The 11,002-nt window shown below is 39.9% G+C and overlaps 1 protein-coding gene across 1 annotated transcript in view; it reads left to right on the top strand.

The window, feature by feature from the left end:
• The first annotated feature begins 4,912 nt into the window (after positions 1-4,912).
• Positions 4,913-11,002, top strand: part of LOC115918021 (solute carrier family 23 member 1-like) — a 31,754-nt gene continuing 25,664 nt past the window's right edge. Inside the window, exon 1 of the mRNA XM_030990360.1 lies at positions 4,913-5,104. The gene's annotated coding sequence lies outside the window, so the exon portion shown is untranslated. The remainder of the gene's footprint in view (positions 5,105-11,002) is intronic.

Raw genomic sequence — 11,002 nt, 5'->3', positions numbered from 1 at the left:
AATCTCGTTTTAGTTAATGGTCCATTTGGCCAAATGAATGGGAAATAAGCTGCATGCGTGCATGAACTCTGTCATAGTGTATGAAATTGTTGTAAATACAAGAAAGGTGTTTATTTTCGTATAATCTTGCGAAGTAATATCGCGGTTCTGCCATTTGAATTTTGGTAAACATGTAGTAACATTAAAGGTACTATGTCCCATTTGCAGGCCAACAAAATGAAAAGATTAATTTCCAACGGCATTTGAAAGACAATACTAATTTAGAACTTCCCTAAAAAAAAAGGGGGGGGGGGGGCTTGAAAATGTCTTTAAGTGGGAAAATAACGACTATTAGTTGTTGAATCGACTTAGGAGCTATAGAGCCAGTAAGTAATAGTCTGATTTTTCAGACCATTGCACCGAATGGTCGTACGTTTTATGCTGCGCAAAGATCAATCAGTTTAATTTTGGCCGTTACGAGAAGTGGGTTATTGATGTAGACAAAATGCTCATGTACCATGTTACAGCTCATTTTATGTATGTTATTACCAAAGATGGCATAAGCCAATCAGACACTCAATAGTGTCTGACAGTGAAGTCTAGCAAGTAAACGGGTTTCCTTGCATAATTTGAATATTAGGACACTGCTAACGTTTAAATTTCACAGAGAGGACATACATGCCATATTTATAATTCCTGCAAAGTTCTGCAGAATTTGATGTTGGCTGTAAAAGGAACACAGTATCTTTAAAGATAATATTAAGCGGTTTTAAAAGATTAACCTCCTTTGGTTGTATTTTAAAGGCCCACTGCACTACTTATAGCTTCTTGCGCCCTCTATACAACAAACAATGCATAGTTGGTGACCATTGTTCCCCCATGATCCTCTTTTTCTTATGTTAATTGAGAGCTGATTTGATGAGATAACCACCTGTCCAGTGACCTTGCAGGGTAGTCTAATCCCTCCTGTACCCTAGTACAGATGAGCTTTAAAAGAAAGGGATTGAAGAGTAAAGTTTGTCCCTGCCACAAAATGATTTTAAGTGTCTCGGCAATCATATCATGGCTCAATACTATGTATATTTCTAATGACATTCTGATATAAAAAATCGTATGAGTAACTCTTGTAAATACAAAGTGCCGTAAGATTATCTGGTACTTGAAATAATTCGTTGTTTTAGATATGGATGAATTTGCATGTACATAATTTAGGACAATCAACTTCAGGCCTTGAATCAGTGGTGTTTCATATAAAACAATTTTAGTACTCTTTACAATCGCAGAAAAATAAAATAAAACTTATACATATTGTATTATTATTATTGTGAACAAAGTTTTGTGTACATGTATTGATTTCCTCGCTTACCTTGTTCTATAAACTGTGTGATACCTCAGTCACACCAAAGAGACCGACAGAGGACCGACAAGAGACCGACAGCTGACCGACATCAGACCAAAGAGATCGACACCAGACCAACACCAGACCAAATAAACCGACACCAGACCAAAGAGATCGACACCAGACCAACACCAGACCAAATAAACCGACACCAGACCAAAGAGATCGACACCATACCCAACACCAGACCAAATAAACCGACACCATACCAAAGAGATCGACACCAGACAAACACTAGACCAAATAAACCGACACCAGACCGACACCAGACCAAAGAGACCGACACCTGACCAAAGAGACCAAAGAGACTGACACCAGACCGACACCAGACCAAAGAGACCGACACCAGACCAAAGAGACCAAACGACACCAGACCAAAGAGACCAAACAGACCGACACGTGACCAAAGAGGTCGCACCAGGCTGACATTAGACCAAAGACACCGACACCAGACCGACACCAGACCAAAGAGACCAGAGACCGACACCTGACCAAAGAGACCAAAGAGACCGACACCAGACTGACATTAGACCAAAGACACCGACACCAGACCGATACCAGACCAAAGGGACCGACACTGACCAAAGAGACCAAAGAGACCGACACCAGACTAAAGAGACCGACACCTGATCAAAGAGGTCGCACCAGACCGACATTAAACCAAATACACCGACACCAGACCGACACCAGACCGACACCAGACCAAAGAGATCTTACAGACTGACACCAGACCAAAGAGACCGACACCAGACCAACATCAGCCCTTAGCTTCTAAGGCCTGAGGGCTACAGTAATTATTTTTACGTTCTCCATTTCCAAGTACGGTTATACATCCATTATTCATTTTCTTGACGGTGTACTATCTTGCTGTATGTACTTTCTTGAAATGCTGAATAACATAATGATACTAGACCTATAAATAATACTTCTACTAGGCCTTGTTATTATGGTTAGTATTATTATCATTAATATTAGTAGTAGTAACAATACGTTACGGCTAGAGCAACTAAATTTGCTACAGGTCTATAGGATAAGGCATGGAATTGATGACCTCCAGTCAGCTAATTTCTTTCATCGTACCACTGTCACAGTAAGGTCCCCAGTTCAAACTACAAAAGAAACACGTAAAATCTAGATTGAGGCAGAGCTGTTTTTCACAGAGAGTAGTAAACGAATGGAATGGTCTTCCATCATATGTAGCAGAAAGTCCATCACTCAATTCTTTCAAATCAAATCTTGACAAGTACTGGTCACTGAAGAAGGACAAGTGTAATCCTGATGAACTATTCAACTGTCCATGTTCATCCATAACTGTACAACGCCTAATTCAAGAGTAACCCACCAGCCGATGCCGAGGGTCTAATAAGTTTTGTATAACTTTTTGCCTACTTCAAAGGTATGAATAATACAGATAATAAAAACCTTCAATTATCCTAATAGCCGCAAACCAGTTGGTTTGGAATCAATGGCGGTGTGACTGAGGAATAAGGGTAACGTTGATTGGTAGTATTTGGTGTTTTTATTTTAATAATACGTGTTACCCCCCCCCCCCCCCCTAAAAAAAATATACATATATAAATAATAAATCAATACATATATACAACAAAATATAAAACGCGTACCCGGTGATGTGCTAGTCCAACTGGATCAGACTTTAGCCCTGTAACATTATAAAACGTCCAATCCTGCTGCAAGTAATCGTATCTTACGATCCATTGTGTCTATATGTAACATAATCAGTCGTAAAGGTTATATTATTAAGATTCAAGGTTCAAATGATTTTATTTCTCATACACAACATAATGCAATGAAATTACAATGGCATTTGCAATTTTATATAAATATATTACCCGCCCCCCCCCAAAAAAAAAAAATATATATATATAATGAAACAAGACAAGTATAATAGTAATGACACGAGAATGGAGAAACTAAATAGAAGCAGAGCTTGTTGAAGTATTAGTTCATCAGAGGCTGTTTATGGTGTAGTTATACGATTGATGGAATAGGATAGCATTTACTGGTTGATGGAGTTGAGATTAAACAGGCTCTGTATCAAGGTGGGGGGGGGGGGGGGAGGTGCGTCCAGAAATTGAGGGGAGCCCCAGAAGCGAGAGGGGGGGGGGGGGCAATCGGTCTTACACGAAGGATAGAATTCGATTTGAGTGTTGATAAGAGGTGGGGATGGGAGGGAATCGTTTTATCTCCTCTGCACTTTCATTATCTTTCTATTTTCTATGTTTGTCCATCTCTCTCTCTCTCTCTCTCTCTCTCTCTCTCTCTTTCTGTCTGTCTCTCTCTCTCTATCTCTCTCTTTCTCTCTCACTTCTACTGCATGTTTCTCACTGGCTTCGGAGATTGAGAGAGAGAGAGAGAGAGAGAGAGAGAGAGAGAGAGAGAAAGAGAGGGGGCCGAAGAGTGGGACAGAGTTGGAAATAAAGAGGGAAATGTGTAAGAAGGAGAGAGAGAAAAAATTGATGGAAGAAGGGGGACGGGGAAAGGGGGGGGGGGGTTGAGCACGCGTAAATATGATACGATCCCTTCTAAACCCGCCCCCTTCCCTCACATAATCCATTCCGTACGATCACAGCCCTGACGCCCCCTTCCACTGACTGTACCTAAACTACATAGTACTCGAGTACGTTTATAGTTGTATGTTTCCGAACTCTGGGGATTGTTTTCTACCATAAAGAGCATCGCTTGTGTAAATACTCACATGTTTGGTTTTCTCTCTCTCTCTCTCTCCCTCTCTCTTTCTCTCTCTCTCTCCCTCTCTCTCTCTCTCTCCCTCCCTCTCTCTCTCTCTCTCTCTCTCTCTTCCTTCCCCTCTTTCTCTCTCTCTCTCTCTCTCTCTCTCTCTCTCTCTTTCTCCCTTTCCCGATTTGGGATTAAAGGTAAAGACCAGTATTGGAAACGCCCCAATTTCAAAAAATGAAATGGAAGCTCTCATTACCAATCATGTGAAAGAATATGTTTTGACTAATACATGATGATAAAAAATTTGCCGGGTAACCGCCTTCTAATTCATATATTTGGTAAATATGTTTCTCTCATGGTCTGTGAGAGATATAGGGTAGTCCCATATACATCTTTCTGTGTATAGTGCTTGTAACTTTACGAAGAATGGGCCAAATTTCTTATCATTTTGATGATTCCAGAACCTTGCAGATGCTAGATGCTAGATGATCAACATTTTCTGATCGATTCCACAACGTTTCTTTCACAATGCAATCGCATGACCATAACTGGTCTTAACCTTTAAGCAAGCATTCATAAATACGTTGGTTCAAGAGTCAAATTGCGAGCTACCAATATTCTTTCTTCTTTTGATACAGCCAAAGCACACAGTGACACGTACCAATGTGGGCGAAGTTAACCTCACGCACGAGCTGGCATACACTCGTGTCACGGCCTACTATCTTCGGATAAAGTCTACAGAAACTTGTAAAAAGAGAAAACCGTGCTAATCAAAAGAAGTTCAAGTTGAATGATCAAGAAACATTTATGTGAATCGAATTCGAATGTTATTGGAACAAGTATTTAATCAAGTGCAAACTGTAGGCGTCGTCGAACGGTAGAACGACGCCAGACGAATAGTGGGGAATCGTCAGATTTGGAATACCAACTGCTTGCAGAGGTACTTGTCTTGATCAGACGGGTCTATAAGGAGGTTCAAGGGCGTCGCTGTTGACTTAAACCAAGGATTTCACCAAACTTCAAACTGAGGTATGTCATTGGGCATTTCAAGGAAATGGAGACAGAAGGCGTTTATCAGTATTATCGAGTGGTATCAGTTATATGTTCGTTCCTTGATTGCAACTGATTCAGTTGCAATCAAGGAACTTTTGTTTATGTTTAGGAGAGTGCATTTTACAATGTCGAAGTGACGAAGAATGGGTGATCTTAGATTATTACATTTTCTTGAAATATATTTTACGTATGTATTTTTATACTTATCTTTAAGCAGAACAACATTGTTTATTGTTTACTCTTCTTTTGTCGCTCTTCCCCGCCGCTATGAACGATACAAACTAAGCAGGAATTATCTGATGTTGGTGTCTGGATTACGACTTTCATCTTTTTTTGTAAATGTTCCATTCATTTTCAGATTTGCCTACCATAACACTCTCGATTTACAAATACAATACGAATCAAGAATTAAAAACGGCTGGAATGCTCTATTCAGAGCCATTATCAAAATGGCTCTGTTCTTCCTAGAGGTCCAGAAATAATTAAACATATCTATAAAAAAAAACACTCCCAAACCCTCTATATCACATTATGGATACGACTGTTACCATCCCTTCCCCTCCCCGTTCACACCAAAAGTTTATACATCAAAATCTGCTATCCATTCATTTAGTCCATGCCGAAATAGATTGAGTGTGTTCGGTCTACGTAATGCTAAGGTCACAAAGGTTCCCTGTTTTCCCATTGTCTTTCCGAATTTCCATTGTCTGAAAATCGTTCGTACGGCGTACGTAGCTGTTCGTAATGGCGTTTGTGACCGAGGCATAAGTTAATCGGTAATTCATTATACAATTTCGATCCGCGATAAAAGAATGTTCGTTTACAATAATTAGTTTTAGGTTAAAGGTACTATGTCCCATTTGCAGGCCCAAAAAATGAAAAAGTTAAATTCCAACTGCATTTGAAAGATAATATTAATTTAGAACTTCCCTAAAAAAGGTGGGGCTTGAAAATGTCTTCAAGTGGGAAAATAACGACTATTAGTTGTCAAATCAACTTTAGGGCTATAGAGCCCGAAAGTAATAGTCTTGATTTTCAGACAATTGTACCGAATTGTCATACATTTTATGCTGCGCAAAGATTCAATCAGTTTAATCTTGGCCATCACAAGAAGTGGGTTATTGATGTAGACAAATGCTCATGTACCCTTTACAACTCTTTTCATGTATGTTATTACCAAAGAAGAAAACAAGCCAGTCAGTCACTCAATAGTGTCTGACAGTGAAGTCTAGCAAGTAAACGGGTTTCCTTGCATAATTTGAATATGAGGACACTGCTAACGTTTAAATTTCACAGATAGGACATACATGACATATTCATAATTCCTGCAAAGTTCTACAGCATTTGAGGTTGGCTGCAAAAGGGACATAGTACCTTTAGGTACCTAAATTAACGATTTGAAGCTTTCTAACCCCATTGAGAGAACAGAGAAAGGTAATTACAATTGCCGGTGTGGTAAACAAAATAAAACTACAGAACGCAAATTAGTATAATGATCATTACAATAAACTTTCCAAAGTGCGTTACTTAAATAGTAGAATGCAAAGTTTGATCTTTCCCATAGGAAAAAAGGGTATTTTGCCTTGCCTGCAACAGAAACCCAACGGAACCCCACTGGAGCTCCCCACGCAAGGGGGCCCCCGCCACCCTGAAAATATCTTCCAGAGCCGAGCCTCCAGGCCGATCAGACATGTCCGTCCCCGTACTTTCAAAAGCGCTCCGCGGTCCCTGTCCCTGATAAACAATGCAAATATATAAAAGGCAATTTTACAATAAAAATGATATTGATGGTATCTAAGGCCAGGGATAAACCTTTACCGCTGAACACTAAGATTAATCATCTTGATATAAAATTGGACTTTTGCTTTGTAAAGGTCTTGGATGACCAAACAATAAACGAATCTATTCTGAATTAGATGACCTGGGCCCGGTGTCATAACAACTCTTAAAACTCGATGACAAGTTTAATACAAAAAAACTCTTCTAAGCTACTGATTTCGTGGTATTTGATTAGCTGAGAGCAAATTCATCATAGAAATTGAGTATTCGTTATCGATAACAAGTTTTTAATGAAACAGGGCCTTGCGTGGGGGCGGGGGCGGGAGCAATTGACCACAACCGTAAGCTTCAAAACCATAACCATTCATGATATTTGACCTTCACTGTTCAGCAGTTCCCTAAGCACTATACTTTAATACAAAAAAACTCTTCTAAGCTACTGATTTCGTGGTATTTGATTAGCTGAGAGCAAATTCGTCATAGAAATAAGGCATTCGTTAAAAATCGATAACAAGTTTTTAATGAAACATGTCCCTGCGTGGGAGAGGGGGCGGGGGCGGGGGCAATTGACCACAACCATAAGATTCAAAACTTTAACCATTCATGATATTTTACCTTCACTGTTTAACAGTTCCCTAAGCACAGGTACAAATAAAATGAAAGACTTCGGATTTTGGCCTACATTAATTAAACAAAAAAGTGAATGAAAGGGTCTACTTTGACCTAAATTTTTACAATGAAAACATCAATATTTTGAGATAATCGGAGAATGAACCTTGCTCATTATATATAAAGGGGTCGTTATAAGTTTAAATTTGTGTACGGCTGTTTTCATTGATAGAATTGGGGCTATGGTAAAGCTATGTGGGGTTGACACGAGGGGAGAGGGGTGCACGTGCCTCAAAATCAATTTGCGAAAATCAGGAAAAGACGGAAGAGGGGAAAGGGAAAGTGGAAATATAACGCTTATATTAGTTCTACATCACCCCTCCCCTTAATCATGCTAATCATTGTTCTTGATTAAGATGATGTAATTTGCATTGCATCCACCAAGTACGACCGGGGCTTATCATGATGCCGGTGCCCCCTATCTGGATCCAATCTACGCCACTGATTTGGGGGTGGGGAGTACGAGACATCTAACCACTTTTTATCGCCTAATTCCTATCTACTTCAGATTTTTGCGCCACTCAGTTAAGTCGAAACGTATTCCGTAACTTTGTTTGATTCGCTCCTAAACTGGGGTTTCTCCTTTCGTGTTTGTAATACAGTGTATTAAAAAGTTTACTTATACTTTTGTCTCAATGCTTCTCAGATGTTTTGCAATCAATTGTAAATATACATGTATGATGTACATTAGCGGATCCAGGAGGGGGGGGGCCGCCCCCCCCCCCCCTTGAGAAAAAAGAATCATGCAAAAACACGTGATTTTTTACCTTTTTTGGGGGGGATTGGCCCCCCCCCCCCTGGCGCTCAAGAGAGGGGGGGGGGGGGTGCAAATTTTTAAATTTTCGAGAACCAAAAAAATAAATAATTGTGGTCACTACCCCCCCCCCCCTACCCCCACTGAGTGACTTTTCGGCCGGCGCGATTTTCAAATTTTCGGGGGCAAAAAAAAAAAAGTTGGGCCCCCTCCCCTAAGAAATCCTGGATCCGCGCCTGATGATGTATCACAAAGCCCAATCCACTTTTTTCTTTTGAATTTGACAGTTGAACTTTAGATTCTTATGAGATTATTGATGAAAAGACGCGTCGGGTGAAAAATACCCTCTTTACATCATCATCATCGTATTTAAGTGGGTATTATGAGACTAGGGTTCTGTTTATTTGTTCAAACTCTTAACCTCATTCAGGGGAGAGCTGCGAATGTCGAATAGTTGATAGTCCTCTATTCCTCAGTCTAACGACGCAGGCAAATAACATGTTCTATTTGCTCGTTGTATCTATAGTTTACCTCGATTTCGGGTCTCCCCGAGTACACGGTGGTAAAGGGTGAAATAGTATTTATTTAATGCAATTGGGTCAACCTTATGAACCTTATTATGCAAGTTGAGACTAATGCTTGAAAAAAAGAAAGAATGGACTGGGTCATTTATGTTTGAAGAGTAGAAAAGTGACTTTATTTTATTGATAGCCGATTATTTATTTTTATGCCTCCGTTACGAAGTAGCCGGAGGCATTATGTTTTCGGGTTGTCCGTCCGTCCGTCCGTACGTCCGTACGTCCGTCCGTCCGTCCGTCCGTACGTCCCGTTCTCGTGATCGCGTTATCTGAAGAACCGATTGATGGATTCCTGCCAAACTTTGGTCATGTATGTTACTTGCAGAGCCGATGAACTGATTAGATTTTGGGGTCACGAGGTCAAAGGTCAAAGGTCACAGGGCTCATTATGTATGCAAAAACAGCTCGTGATCGCGTTATCTGAAGAACCGATTGATGGATTCCTGCCAAACTTTGGTCTTGTATGTATCTTGCAGAGCCGATGAACTGATTAGATTTTGGGGTCACAAGGTCAAAGGTCACAGGTCACAGGGCTCATTAGGTATGCAAAAAGAGCTCGTGATCGCATTATCTCAAGAACCGATCGATGGATTCCTGCCAAACTTTGGTCATGTATGTATCTTGCAGAGCCGATGAACTGAATAGATTTTGGGTTCACGAGGTCAAAGGTCAAAGGTCACAGGGCTCATTATGTATGCAAAAATAGCTTGTGATCGCATTCTCATTAGAACAGATTGATGGATTCCTGCCAAATTTCGATCATGTATGTATCTTGCAGAGCCAATGAACTGAGTAGATTCATGGGTCATGAGGTCAAAGGTCATGGGCTCAATATGTATCCAAAAATAACTTGTGAACGCATTCTCATTAGAACTGACAGATGGATTACTATTTAACTCAGGACATCTTGCAGAGCCAATGAACTGAGTAGATTTTAGGGTCATCAGGTCAAAGATCAAAGGGTCATATATGTATATGAGAAATTGTTTGTAATCACGATATTCTGAGAACCTCTTAATGGATTACAATTGAACTTGAATTTGAAAAATTTCTTCTGTTTTGGTTTGTAAAATTGCTCTTTGACGGAGGCATCATTTTCGACTGCGCGCAGTCGAAGTTCCATCTAGTTTTGTTACTGTGATTCCAAGTCTTGTGTTATTCTTGTGGATGTTAAACACGCAAGTATTGGATCGTTTTTTAAAGCAGGAAATTATACACTCTCAAAAATATTTATTCAAATATGAAGAGAATATATTCAGACCTGAAAAAAAATCGTATGAGGGACACTAACAAGAATATATTCAAAATGAACGGAGACTGGTTTCCACTGGGGCCGTGTTAAACATCGAAAATAACATTAATACATGTTGCACATCTGATAACATTGAAAACTTTAACGTTATATTTATATTCATTAAACAGGCGTAGTTTAAACAGACAAAAAAATAAAGGTTATAGCAGTACTGTTTACTACTAGGTCTTTATTTATAGTAGTTTACTACCATGAAAGCATAATTCAGTTAAATATATCCATTGGTGTACGCAGAATTTTTTCATGGAGGGTGTTTGAAAATTGGAAAATCGCGCCGACCGAAATTTCGCTCAGTGGGGGAAGGGAGTGGTGGGGGTGGTGGTGGGTGGGGGTGGTGATGTGTGGGGGGGGGGGGGGTAGTGAGCAAAAAAAAATTGTTGGCCCCCCGAAATTGGAAAAATTTATTTTAAAAAATTGAAAGGCAGAGGGGAGTTGACATCCCCCCCCCCCCCACCCCTGCGTACGCACCTGAATATATCACATCACATTCATGAAAGTTATGATAGTTTGAGTGTGTCGTTTTTATATAAAAAGAACATTAAATGTGGAAATTTGAAGAGAAATACTGGGTGAGCCGTCAGTTCAAGATTATTGAACAGCTGATCTATTACAAAATTAAATCGGCTGTCACGAGGGTCGCCTTTTCGATTTCAAAGCTATGTTCTTCTTTGCTTACAGGTAAATTTGATTCAAAGTCTACGCAGACATTCAATTTTTAACAGGAGTATCGATGGTTAAAATGGTGGCAGATATTCGCATCATTTCTATGGATTTACAATCCG

Source organism: Strongylocentrotus purpuratus, unplaced genomic scaffold (genome assembly GCF_000002235.5).
Source record: "Strongylocentrotus purpuratus isolate Spur 01 unplaced genomic scaffold, Spur_5.0 spur5_scaffold_19, whole genome shotgun sequence".
In the NCBI taxonomy this organism is placed as follows: Eukaryota; Metazoa; Echinodermata; class Echinoidea; order Camarodonta; family Strongylocentrotidae; genus Strongylocentrotus; species Strongylocentrotus purpuratus.
This window is presented reverse-complemented; position numbering and strand designations above follow the sequence as displayed.